Here is an 11,906-nt window from a genome sequence, read left to right on the forward strand (position 1 = left end):
AGAAACTCTTTATTTCCCCTGATAAAATTCATTTTAGTCAAGCACCATCCTGCTCCTACTGTGAAAAGTAGTCTCAGAAAAATGAGTGTCATCTTCAATCACTGTAAAATTTTAGTTTGTAAGTGATTTTTATAATTTAAGGACATTTCTAAGATCATTTGTGTGACATACTGAACTATAGATGGTTGTTCATGCTTTTATTTCCTTATTGTTTTAATTTGAATGAAACCTCTTGGCTCACCTTTAGACTGTGCAGAACGCTGCAGCGAGGCTGCTGACAAAAAAGAACTAGCTCTCTGTTCACTTCAGGATTAATTTTTACGTTGAGCTTTTTACCTTCAGGGCAATTCATGGACCTTTTGGATCCTCAATCTCCATCTAGGACACTGAGGTCTTTCTTACCCCTTAAAATCCGTGTAAACCGTGCTTCTTAAGCAGTGGCTCTGGAATGCTCTCCTACTGTCCGTGTGCTCCACAGACTCTTTTAATAAAACAGCTACAGACATTTGTACTCAGAAATGCATTTGCTTAGTGTGTTTTAGTTGCTTTGCCCTTGTGAAGCATGTGTTGTTGTTTTGTTGACGGACTTGACCCACATGCAGACAAACACTCAGGAGGCAGAGAAAGAGTTTAACACGTTTATTTGGACAGGAATGGGTTATGGTGTTGGACCCAGGATGGAGGCACAGCGCTGCACAGAGAAGGAAGATCAGGTTAGTATGGTATTGATCTGGATGATGATTAGTAATATAGAAGAGCGGGTTTTGCTTACAGGGTTTGAAGATGAGGATCCGCCAGGGAGGGAGTGATGTGGAGCCTGGGAGTTCGGCAGACGGTTTGTTTGATGGGGCTCTTTTCCTTAATCCAAGGTTGGTGATTTGCGCACAGGTGAAATAATTTGGTTCAGGACTGTTTCCAAACAGCAGATGGTGAGCTCTAGATGCCTGTACTTGCAGCTTGGTGGTGAGACACGTTGGAGGGTGAGCAGGGTGAGCTTATGCTTAGCGGCTGCCAGCTGGAGCTGGATGGAAGAGTGGATTCTTGGAGATCTTGAATCTTTACTTGACTGAGAGTGACTGGAACAGGAACCAGGACTAGGAAGTTTACCTGGGAAGGAGCAAAGACAAGGTAAGAAACTATGATCTCTTAAGGAAGACACCAATAGCTCTGGCCAGTTGAGTTACCACAATAGGCAAACACTCAGGTGCTGAAGTTCTGGCACCTGCTCCTCATATACCCCTCCCGATGATAGTGATGAGCTACACCTGCCACGCTCTCACCCCAGGAGCTCAGGCAGCATCTAGTAGTGAAGCACAGGGAGACAGGATCTCCTGGACCCCGACAGTAAGTCTGTGAAAGGTGCTCTAGTAATCAAATTTTACTTACTTACTTTAGGTACAAAAGAGAAACCAGTGTGTGAATCATGTTGGTCAGTACAGCAACATTCCTATATGCAATGATTACAAAATCAGGAAAACACAAATATAAACACTCTATCAGTGTGTCTGCAGGGTGCCTGCTACCTCGCATCACTGATAGAAAGTCTGATAAAGGTGAGCAGAAGCTGAGATGGATAAACCTGTACCACCTAGTGTAAGAGTCCCACAGCCCGCTGATTCTGTCTGTCATTGAAGCTAAACATTCCTTCTGCACCTCTGTGCATCCAAAGGACATTCAGGACAGGTGCTACCCAATAATTGAGATTGAATTTCTTTCTTGTTAGGCTGCCATTTTTAACCGCAATCCCCTATACTGATGTTCATCCTGGGCTCCAGGTGAGTTGCTGTAATTGGCTGCTTGGGATGGTGTTGGAAAGTTTGTTTCTGGAAATGTTCTGCTCCCTGTGGATTAAATGACAGACAGGATTTAATGAACAAAAAAGTGAATCATCCACTGCATGACTTGCTGCTCTTCCATGGAGAGAATGGACTGTGATAATGCTGAGAATACGAATGCAAGATGGGGATGAATGATAGAGGCAGCTGTTCAGTTTATATGAGTTTTACTGCTCAGCTACGGGACATGTACACTGTCGTTTCCACTTATAATGGCATCTGCTGTATTATTCAAAGATACTAACAAACCTCAGTAGTTAGATCACAAGAATGAGACTTCTTTATGTTTTTAATTCAACCAACTTCAGTTCATTCAGACTGAAGATAATGCTTATTTTGTCAGCACCTTCCACTGTCTGTCATCCAGCCAGCACAGAGTGATTTGAGGATTTCTCCATGATAATAAACTTGTGTTGGAAATTAGAAAAAACATTTAACATCTATGAAAAGGCCTTGTGAAATACACAACTAAAAAAAATACAATATCATGAAAAAAATCAATATTTTTTGTCACTTATTTCAGAAAGTGAAACTCATGTATAGATTCATTACATAGAGTGAAATATTTCAAGCATTTATTTATTGTAATTTTGATTATTATGGCTTACAGATAATGAACACCCACAATTCATTGACTCTGAAAATTAGACTACTATGAAAAAGTTGATTATATGAAACTCATGGTGTCACATCTTAATCAGCCAGTTAATACAAAGCATCTACAAAGGTTTCCCAAACCTATAAATGGCCTCTCAGTCTGGATCAGTAGGCTAAACAATCATGGAGAAGACTGCTGACTAGACAGATGTCCAGAAGACAGTCTTTGACATCCTCCAAGGAGCGTAAAAAGCTGGTTGTTCAGAGTGCTGTATACAAGCATATTACTAGAAGGTTGAGTGGAAGGAAAATGTGTGGGAGGAAAAGGTGCCCCAGTAGCAAGGACAACCACAGTTTTGAGTGGATTGTCACATGGTCTACAAGTGTCTTACCTGGACTAAAGAGAAAAAAATTGACTTTTGCTCAGTGGTCCACTTTACTTTAACTTTACCCTTCAGAAAAGTAAAGTTTTTATTTTATTTAGAAATCAAGGTCTTGTGGCTTGGCATTGTCTTGCTGAAATAAACAAGGACGCCCCGGAAAAAGACGTTGCTTAGATGTCAGCAAATGTGGCTCTAAAACCTGTATGTAACTTTCAGCATTAGTGGTGCCTACACAGATGTGCCAGTTACCCATGCAATGGGCAATTTGAAATGTGAACTTGTCAGACCACAGCACACTTTTCCAATTTGCATAAGTCCATCCCAGATCAGCCTGGGCACAGAGAACCAGAGAGACCGGCAGCGTTTTTGGGTGTTGTTGATATATGGCTTTAGCTTTCTTTTCACAGTATTTTTAACTTGCATTTGTAGATGTAACAACAAACTGTGTTAGCTGACAATGGGTTTCTGAAGTGTTTCTGAGCCCACATGGTAATATCTGTTACAGAATGATGTTGATTTTTAATGCAGTGCCTCCTGAGAGGTTGAAGGTCACAGTCATTCAGTATTGGTTTTCGACCTTACCTTACCTTACCAGAGATTTCTCCAGATTCTCTGATGCTTTTGATTATATTTTGGACTGCAGATGATAAAATCCCTAAATTCCTTGCAATTGTACGGTGAGAAAGTTGTTCTTAAACTATTGGACTATTTGCTCATGCATTTGTTCATAAAGTGGTTAACCTCGCCCCATCCTTGCTTGTGAACCACTGAGCCTTTCGAGGATGAAATATTTATACCCAATCATGACACTCACCTGTTTCCAATTAACCTGTTCACCTGGGGAATGTTTCAAACAGGTGTGTTTTGAGCATTTCTCAATATTCCCAGTCTTTTGTTGCCCCTGTCCCAGCTTTTTTGGAATGTTTTGCAACCATTCAGTTCAAATTTAGTAAATAGTTGCAAAAAAACAATAAAGTTTATCAGTTTGAACATTAAATACAGTATCTTGTCTTTGTAGTGTATTTGATTGCATATAATTGGAACCGAATCTGTAAATCATTGCATTAAAGAGTATACAGGTTTTTTGATTGGTTCGATGTAATATTTTTATCTCATTGTCTGTGAACAAAAATAAAGGCTTGAAAAAAATCTATCTGTGTGTAATTAATCGTAAAAATGTGTCTCACTGTGAATGGAGTTACTGAAATGAATGAACTTTTAATCCAGCTGCATTGAAATGAAGGTCAGTCAGTCCGAACAATTGGGAAAACTTTGAAAGTGTCCCCAAGTGCAGTCGTAAAAGCATCAAGCGCTACAAAGAAACTGGCTCACATGAGGACCGCCCCAGGAAAGGAAGAGCAACCTCTTCAACCTTAGCCTGGCCCAGAAGAAGGTTCCGGTGTTGTGGAAGACCTCCTGTCTTGTTCCGGTACCAAAGAAAACTCACCCATCAGTCCTCAATGACTATAGACCTGTTGCCCTGACATCTCATATCATGAAGGTCCTAGAGAGACTCCTGTTGGCCCACCTGAGTAAGCAAACAGTAAACCATCAGGACCCCCTTCAGTTTGCTTATCGCTGTGGAGTTGGAGTTGAAGATGCCATCATACACCTGCTTCAACAAACCCACTGTCATCTGGACAAAGCCAGCAGCACTGTGAGGATCATGTTCTTTGATTTCTCCAGTGCATTTAATACAATCCAACCTGATTTGCTTTGTCAGAAACTCCAGAAGACTCAGGTGGAGGCCTCAACAATCTCCTGGATCAAAGACTACCTGACAAACAGACCACAGTTTGTGAGACTGAAGGGTTGTGAGTCTAACCAGGTAGTCAGCAGCACAGGAGCACCACAGGGGACTGTACTCTCACCATTCCTTTTCACTCTGTACACCTCAGACGTCCAGTACAAGACAGACTCTTGTCATCTGCAGAAATACTCGGATGATTCTGCAGTCGTGGGGTGGATCAGAGATGGACAAGAAGCTGAGTACAGGAAGGTGGTGGACCGCTTTGTGGCATGGTGTGGAAACAATCATCTCATTTTGAACGTGACTAAAACAAAGGAGATGATTGTAGATTTTAAGAGAAACAGGAATAAGTCAAAAACTATTTCTATCATGGGAGAAGTGGACGTGGTGGAGGAGTATAAATACCTCGGTGTTCACCTGGACAACAGACTAGAGTAGAGATGCAACTGTGAAGCCATCTACAAGAAGGGACAGAGCAGACTGTACTTCTTGAGGAAGCTTAGGTCCTTTGGTGTTTGCAGCAAGATGCTGCATATCTTCTATAAGTCTGTTGTGGAGAGTGTGATCTCTTCTGCCATCATCTGCTGGGGAAGCAGTATCAGAGCCAGGGACTTAAAAAAACTCAACAAGCTGATAACAAAGGCTGGCTCTGTTTTGGGGACTCCTCTGGAACCTCTGGAGATCATTCTGGAAAAAAGGATTCTTCATAAAATGAAGAACATTATGGAAAACCCTGAGCATCCTCTTCATGAGACTGTCCTACAACAACAGAGTGTCTTCAGTCAGAGGCTTCTTCAGATCTGCTGTAAGACGGAGCGCTACCCACAGCCATCAGCATCTACAACGGCTCTTTGAGGAAACCTTCATAATATGAGCTATAACAACATTTAATTTCCTTTTGGGATTAATAAAGTATTTTTGAATTGAATTGAATTGAATTGATGCTTCAGACTCCTATTTTAAAGTAAAACTGGGTTACACTAACCTTAAAGAAGCCTCCACTTCCTGTGTGGCAGCCCTTTGGTTATACTGAATACAGATTCTTCAAAACTCTTATTTGTTTTCAGAAACAATAGGGATTCCTAGTTTTCCCATAAATATTGCTAAAATCTAATGGTGTCTGTCATGGTTCCTGCGAGCCCGGTACTACGTATTGCCTCATCTCTTTCACATATACACGGGTTGGACAATGAAACTGAAACACCTGTCATTTTAGTGTGGGAGGTTTCATGGCTAAATTGGACCAGCCTGGTAGCCAGTCTTCATTGATTGCACATTGCACCAGTAAGAGCAGAGTGTGAAGGTTCAATTAGCAGGGTAAGAGCACAGTTTTGCTCAAAATATTGAAATGCACACAACATTATGGGTGACATACCAGAGTTCAAAAGAGGACAAATTGTTGTTGCATGTCTTGCTGGCGCATCTGTGACCAAGACAGTAAGTCTTTGTGATGTATCAAGAGCCACGGTATCCAGGGTAATGTCAGCATACCACCAAGAAGGATGAACCACATCCAACAGGATTAACTGTGGACACAAGAGGAAGCTGTCTGAAAGGGATGTTCGGGTGCTAACCCGGATTGTATCCAAAAAACATAAAGCCACGGCTGCCCAAATCACGGCAGAATTAAATGTGCACCTCAACTCTCCTGTTTCTACCAGAACTGTCCGTCGGGAGCTCCACAGGGTCAATATACACAGCTGGGCTGCTATAGCCAAACCTATGGTCACTTATGCCAATGCCAAACGTCGGTTTCAATGGTGCAAGGAGTGCAAATCTTGGGCTGTGGACAATGCATTGTTCTCTGATGAGTCCACCTTTACTGTTTTCCCCACATCCGGGAGAGTTACGGTGTGGCGAAACCCCAAAGAAGCGTACCACCCAGACTGTTGCATGCCCAGAGTGAAGCATGGGGATGGATCAGTGACGGTTTGGGCTGCCATATCATGGCATTCCCTTGACCCAATACTTGTGCTAGATGGGCACGTCACTGCCAAGGACGAAAGATTGGTTTGATGAACATGAAAGTGAAGTTGAACATCTCCCATGGCCTGCATAGTCACCAGATCTAAATATTATTGAGCCACTTTGGGGTGTTTTGGAGGAGCGAGTCAGGAAACGTTTCCTTCACCAGTATCACGTAGTGACCTGGCCACTATCCTGCAAGAAGAATGGCTTAAAATCCCTCTGACCACTGTGCAGGACTTGTATATGTCATTCCCAAGATGAATTGACGCTGTATTGGCCGCAAAAGGAGGCCCTACACCATACTAATAAATTATTGTGGTCTAAAACCAGGTGTTTCAGTTTCATTGTCCAACCCCTGTATCATTGCACCCTGCTAGCTTGGGATTAACATCTTGTCCCCTGTATTTTGTAGAGAGATTCAGCAAATGCTGCTGTAAAACTAAGTAGCTTCAACTGATTACATTTTAAATGAACTGCTTTTTTTCTTTTCCTTGAAAAAATGTTAAGCCTTGTTCATTGGTAAGGCTTGCATTTGAGCAGAATAGTTTAGTACTCATTCTGCATCTGTTGAGAACCTCATTTGTTCCATCTCTTAAGTGCTTTGACTCTTAATTTCAACAAACATGCTATGAGTCCTCCATCTTGAGAACAAACGTCTAATTGACAGAAATCAAGCGGAAAACTACGGCTAAGAGAAAATACATTTTTATCAAAATGAAAAGTGAAGCCTGTCAGGAGTGTCATGTGAACGTACAATATTTTTAAGAAAATGATGAAAACCATGATCATACTTTTGTTTTTAAAGATTAAAAACATTGGATTACATCATATATAACTGTATTTTGTTGCCTGGGTTACATGTTCTTATAAAGAATGTTTTGTCAACCATTTCAATTTGAATACCCTTCCTTTATCCTTAAATTTTCCCTTCAATTCTCTGAACACATTTATACCTAATAGGTACCAGGAAAGGAAAATGTGGTTTGGCTTTTAAAAGAGAAAACAGGCACACAGACACATTATACAGTAGGTGTTTAGTCTAATATTTAAAAGTGTTTCTGAAAGTTTATGTGTGATCACAGCCATGTTTAAAAATAACCTTGGTGCAAAGCATGTTTAAAGTGCCGAATGACTGTGTAAGGGAAGGTAGTTGTGTGTAAGTGTGCATTCAGAGTGTGTGAAGTTTCTGAACAACTTTTAACACACTCCTGAGAGGCTGCTGCAAATCTTGTTAAAGCAGAAAGCTTCAAGAATGTTTCTGTATAAATGTGAGTGTTTCTGGTAGATACCATATTCATGTGTCAGAGCTGCTGCCATGATAGTCTTGTTCATCTTTACTGAAGTTTGTTGAAAAAAAGTCCAAAATCTACAGAGACTGTGCCACTGATGAATCATTGTATAGTTTTAAACAAAGATAGATGTCCAGAGTCCTCTATGAGAACAAAGTTTGCAACACGGTCATAAGGCTTTCCCAAGTCTTCAAACAAGTAAGAATACAAATGCAGTTAAAATGCTTCAAAAGGAATTTTAGCACCATTAAGAAACTTAAGCATCATTAGCAGCTAACAGTTTGCCAGTAACAGTATTCTCCAATTGCTGACTGTATCTTTCTGTAACTATGTCGTTTTTTTTCTCTGAGTACCTAAAATGAAGGGTTCTTCAGTGCCTTATCACCCAGTGTTGTTGGCCAGCTTGACAAGAAAGGGCAAAACATAGTAGTACTTGACTCAGTGGGCATCCGATGGACATGTCCGCACTAAGCTCTATTTTTACGACTGTGAACGTGTACGCAGTGTCTAACAATAAACTCCTTGGCGGGAAAAGTTTCAACATCAAACTATTTTATATATGACACACTGCTCTGGGCAGCCGGTTGCAAATTTGCACAGTGTCACATCCACCCTCTTTGCTGCGCTGACAGGTATATTCCCCTTCTTCGTCCCTAGTGGGATTTAATGGCCTTTAACACCATCTTCTTTTCTTTTTGTTTTTCCAAAGCTACATGACAAATTAACTCTGCCTTACTGTTCGATGACACCAAGGTGGTGGAGGTGGTGAGGGGGTTTGAAATCAACCCGCCTCTGTTGCACTATGAGTCAGGGGTGTTCTATATAAACTGACTAGAAATAGGGTAAACTTGTCATGATGTAGGGTTGTTTGGTTTTTGGTTTCGGGGTTTTTCCTTATGTTTTTCACTGTTCAAGTTTTGAATCATGTTTCTGTTTATTTTCCTGGTCATGCTTTTGTTTTGTCGTCTTGTTCATGTTTTGTCAAGTTTGGTTTTCGGATCTGGTTATGCTTTTGCTTCATGTTTTTCTAGTTTGTGTTCAAGAGTCTCTGTTTTGCTCATGTCAAGTTTTGATGCTCAAGTCCTATTTTCACTCTCATGCTCATGTCTAGCTCTCATGTCTAGTTCTCTAACCAAGTCTTGTTTTTTTTTTTTTTTTATCATGCCATGCCTGTCTTGCCTGCCCGTTTGTTTTGTTCCTGCCTCCTGCTGAGTGTGAGTTTTTGTTATTAAACCTTTTTTTTTTTTTCACTTACCATCACGCTGCCTGCTCGTCTGCATTCTGGGGTCCAATTCCTCTGCTCACGCCACTGAGGGTCTGGCTGACGCCTCTGCTCCTGCTCACGTCACTGAGGGTCCGGTCGACGCCTCAGCTCCTGCTCACGTTACTGAGGGTCCGGTTGACGCCTCAGCTCTTGCTCACGTCACTGAGGGTGCGGCCGACGCCTCAGCTCCTGCTCACGTCACTGAGGGTCTCGCCAACGCCTCAGCTCTTGCACACGTCACTGAGGGTCCAGTCGATGCCTCAGCTCCTGCTCACGTCACGGAGGGTCTCGCCGACGCCTCAGCTCTTGCACACGTCACTGAGTGTCCGGTCGACGCCTCAGCTCCTGCTCACGTCACGGAGGATCCCTTCGACGCCTCAGCTCCTGTTCCTAGTCTGCAGGAGTTTAAGGAATGATTTGTCCTCGTTCTGGCTTTTGAACCCAGAGCTGAGGGTGCGCCAAGCTCTGCTTCAGCCTCTGAGGGTTCGCCAGGCTCTGCTTCAGCCTCTGAGGGTTCGCCAGGCTCCACGCCTCTGGAGCTCCACAGAGTGTCTGGGAAGTCCTCTACTCTGCTCAGTCGGCCTCCACGTCTTTGTTGCAGGCCTGGTTGCCCGCCTGAACTCTGTGCCTGCTCGGGACGACCTCCTGGTGGCCCGCCTGAACTCTGTGCCTGCTCGGGATAACCTCCTGTTCGCCCGTCTGAACTCTGTTTTTGTTTTTCATGTTTGTTTTTCATGTTGTTCATGTTTTGTCAAGTTTGGTTTTCGGATCTGGTTATGCTTTTGCTTCATGTTTTTCTAGTTTGTGTTCAAGAATCTCTGTTTTGCTCATGTCAAGTTTTGATGCTCTATTCCTATTTTCACTCTCATGCTCATGTCTAGCTCTCATGTCTAGTTCTCTAACCAAGTTTTGTTTTTTTTGTTTTTTATCATGCCATGCCTGTCTTGCCTGCCCATTTGTTTTGTTCCTGCCTCCTGCTGAGTGTGAGGTTTTGTTATTAGACCTTTTTTTTTCACTTACCATCACGCTGCCTGCTCGTCTGCATTCTGGGGTCCATTTCCAAGTAAACCATGACAGAACCGTGACAAAACTGGTGTTTTGGATCAAGTTTCTGATGTAGTGATCACAGAGGCTCTATGCGCCAGACTGGCTCTATGTGATCACTGGACTTCAGCCAAGTTTCAGCGTTATTTCAATTGGCATTTATGGTTGAACAAACCTGAAAAGCATTACACGCCACAGATGTATTTATCCTTTCAGGAGTTTTCTAACACTCCACTCCCTATCCCTTTATGACCGGCAGGAGCGGCGGCGCTTCCATTTGCATATCTATTTTTAAACGCCTGTAGAATTGCGACCAAAAACGCTAGAACAATATTTTTTTTTGCAAATGAAACCGGAAAGTTCAACTTAAATTTTCTACTCACCACGTGTCCCACAGCATGGTTTTTATTTTCCAGAAACTGATGCAGAAATTCAGTAGAAATTGCAAAAAACAAACATTAAAATCCAGACCGCAGTGTACTTCCTACATCGGAATATGCATGATGACATTGGTGGATGAACATCACATGGTTTTCTTTCACACCAATGCCCACGGAAGTGATGTTATTTCCTGGGTCTTTTTTTCCTGGGAGTGGTCTTTTTTTTCCCCAGAAGTTGTAGTTTTTTTGCGGTAATCTTTGCTCGCACATACGCTTTCATTTTCATTGTTTTTTGCACTTTTTATTGTTTGAAGATGGTCTTATGAACATATATGTGTGCTCATAGCTATCTGGCACACTTAGAGACTTAATTACACTTCTGTAAATAGTTTATTTTGATGTACATATCTTTTCTCAAACTGTTCACAATGTACATTTTATATTCATTTAGGTCTCTGTTCATAAAAAATTGTGAATTTCAAAATTAAGTTATGGACACACTCCAAATAAATTTCCTGTGGTTTGAAAGGCTTTTGTGCAACTTTTTTATATTGCAATTTTTGAGGGATACAGCTATAATATTTCTGTATTTAGGAAAATTTGTGCAAAAAAAAAGATTTAAATTTTTCTGATGGTTAATTGCACTTTTTAGCAATTTACTTAGTTAATATGGAGTTATTATATACAAAATATTAAAATTTAGGATGTAAGGGTTTTATTGATGTATATGTTGGAACAATTGTATATAGTTTTATCTTATATTTTTCCTTTCATCTTATATTTTTCCTTTTCTTTAACTTTACTATTTGATCTTTATAACCTTTCATGTATGTGTGAGTAAGGATGTGATGAGTTTGTCTGCAGGCAAGGATCAAAGGTGGAGCTGGGAAGGAAGCAGTCATAGTTGAGGATGTCATAAAGATGGTGGCTGATTGTGCTGAACAGAGGACACACTGATCTTAAGATGGGGGAGACTGTGGAAGTGTGCTGTTACAAGATAATGATGTATATGACCTGGTTATGTTGCAGCTGTTTATCCCACCCTTCAGAGCAGCAACGTTTATTGTAACTAGGGAACCCCCAAAGATAATAAAAAGAGAGGTGCGGACAGATGGTTTTGAGAGCGGTAGGAGATTTGTAACTGAAACCACATGTCTGTCCGTTCTCCTCGCAGCGAGAAACTAATTATTTGTCTTTCTCTTCTTTTTGTGATGTTATAAGTATTTTAGGTTGTTTGAATCTGACATTTTTTGGTCCTTCGGTGCCGGATTTCAAATACGCCTGAGGATTCCAGCGGGTTGGTGGACTCCAGTAAAGACCGTGCGCACGGCAGTCTTCATCAGGGAGACTCACAGACCCTTTCCGGGACTGGATATCAGCCCGCCCGCTGGGGTCT

The 11,906-nt window shown here is 41.6% G+C and overlaps 1 long non-coding RNA gene across 1 annotated transcript; it reads right to left on the minus strand.

The window, feature by feature from the left end:
• Positions 1 to 624: 624 nt before the first annotated feature.
• Positions 625 to 1,786, minus strand: LOC124858642. Its single transcript, XR_007035894.1, has 2 exons — positions 773 to 1,786; positions 625 to 691 (listed from the first exon to the last, which is right to left on the minus strand). It is a non-coding gene; the product is annotated as an uncharacterized LOC124858642 (long non-coding RNA).
• Between the last annotated feature and the right edge of the window lie 10,120 nt (positions 1,787 to 11,906).

This window comes from Girardinichthys multiradiatus, chromosome 22 (assembly GCF_021462225.1).
Source record: "Girardinichthys multiradiatus isolate DD_20200921_A chromosome 22, DD_fGirMul_XY1, whole genome shotgun sequence".
Classification (NCBI taxonomy): Eukaryota; Metazoa; Chordata; class Actinopteri; order Cyprinodontiformes; family Goodeidae; genus Girardinichthys; species Girardinichthys multiradiatus.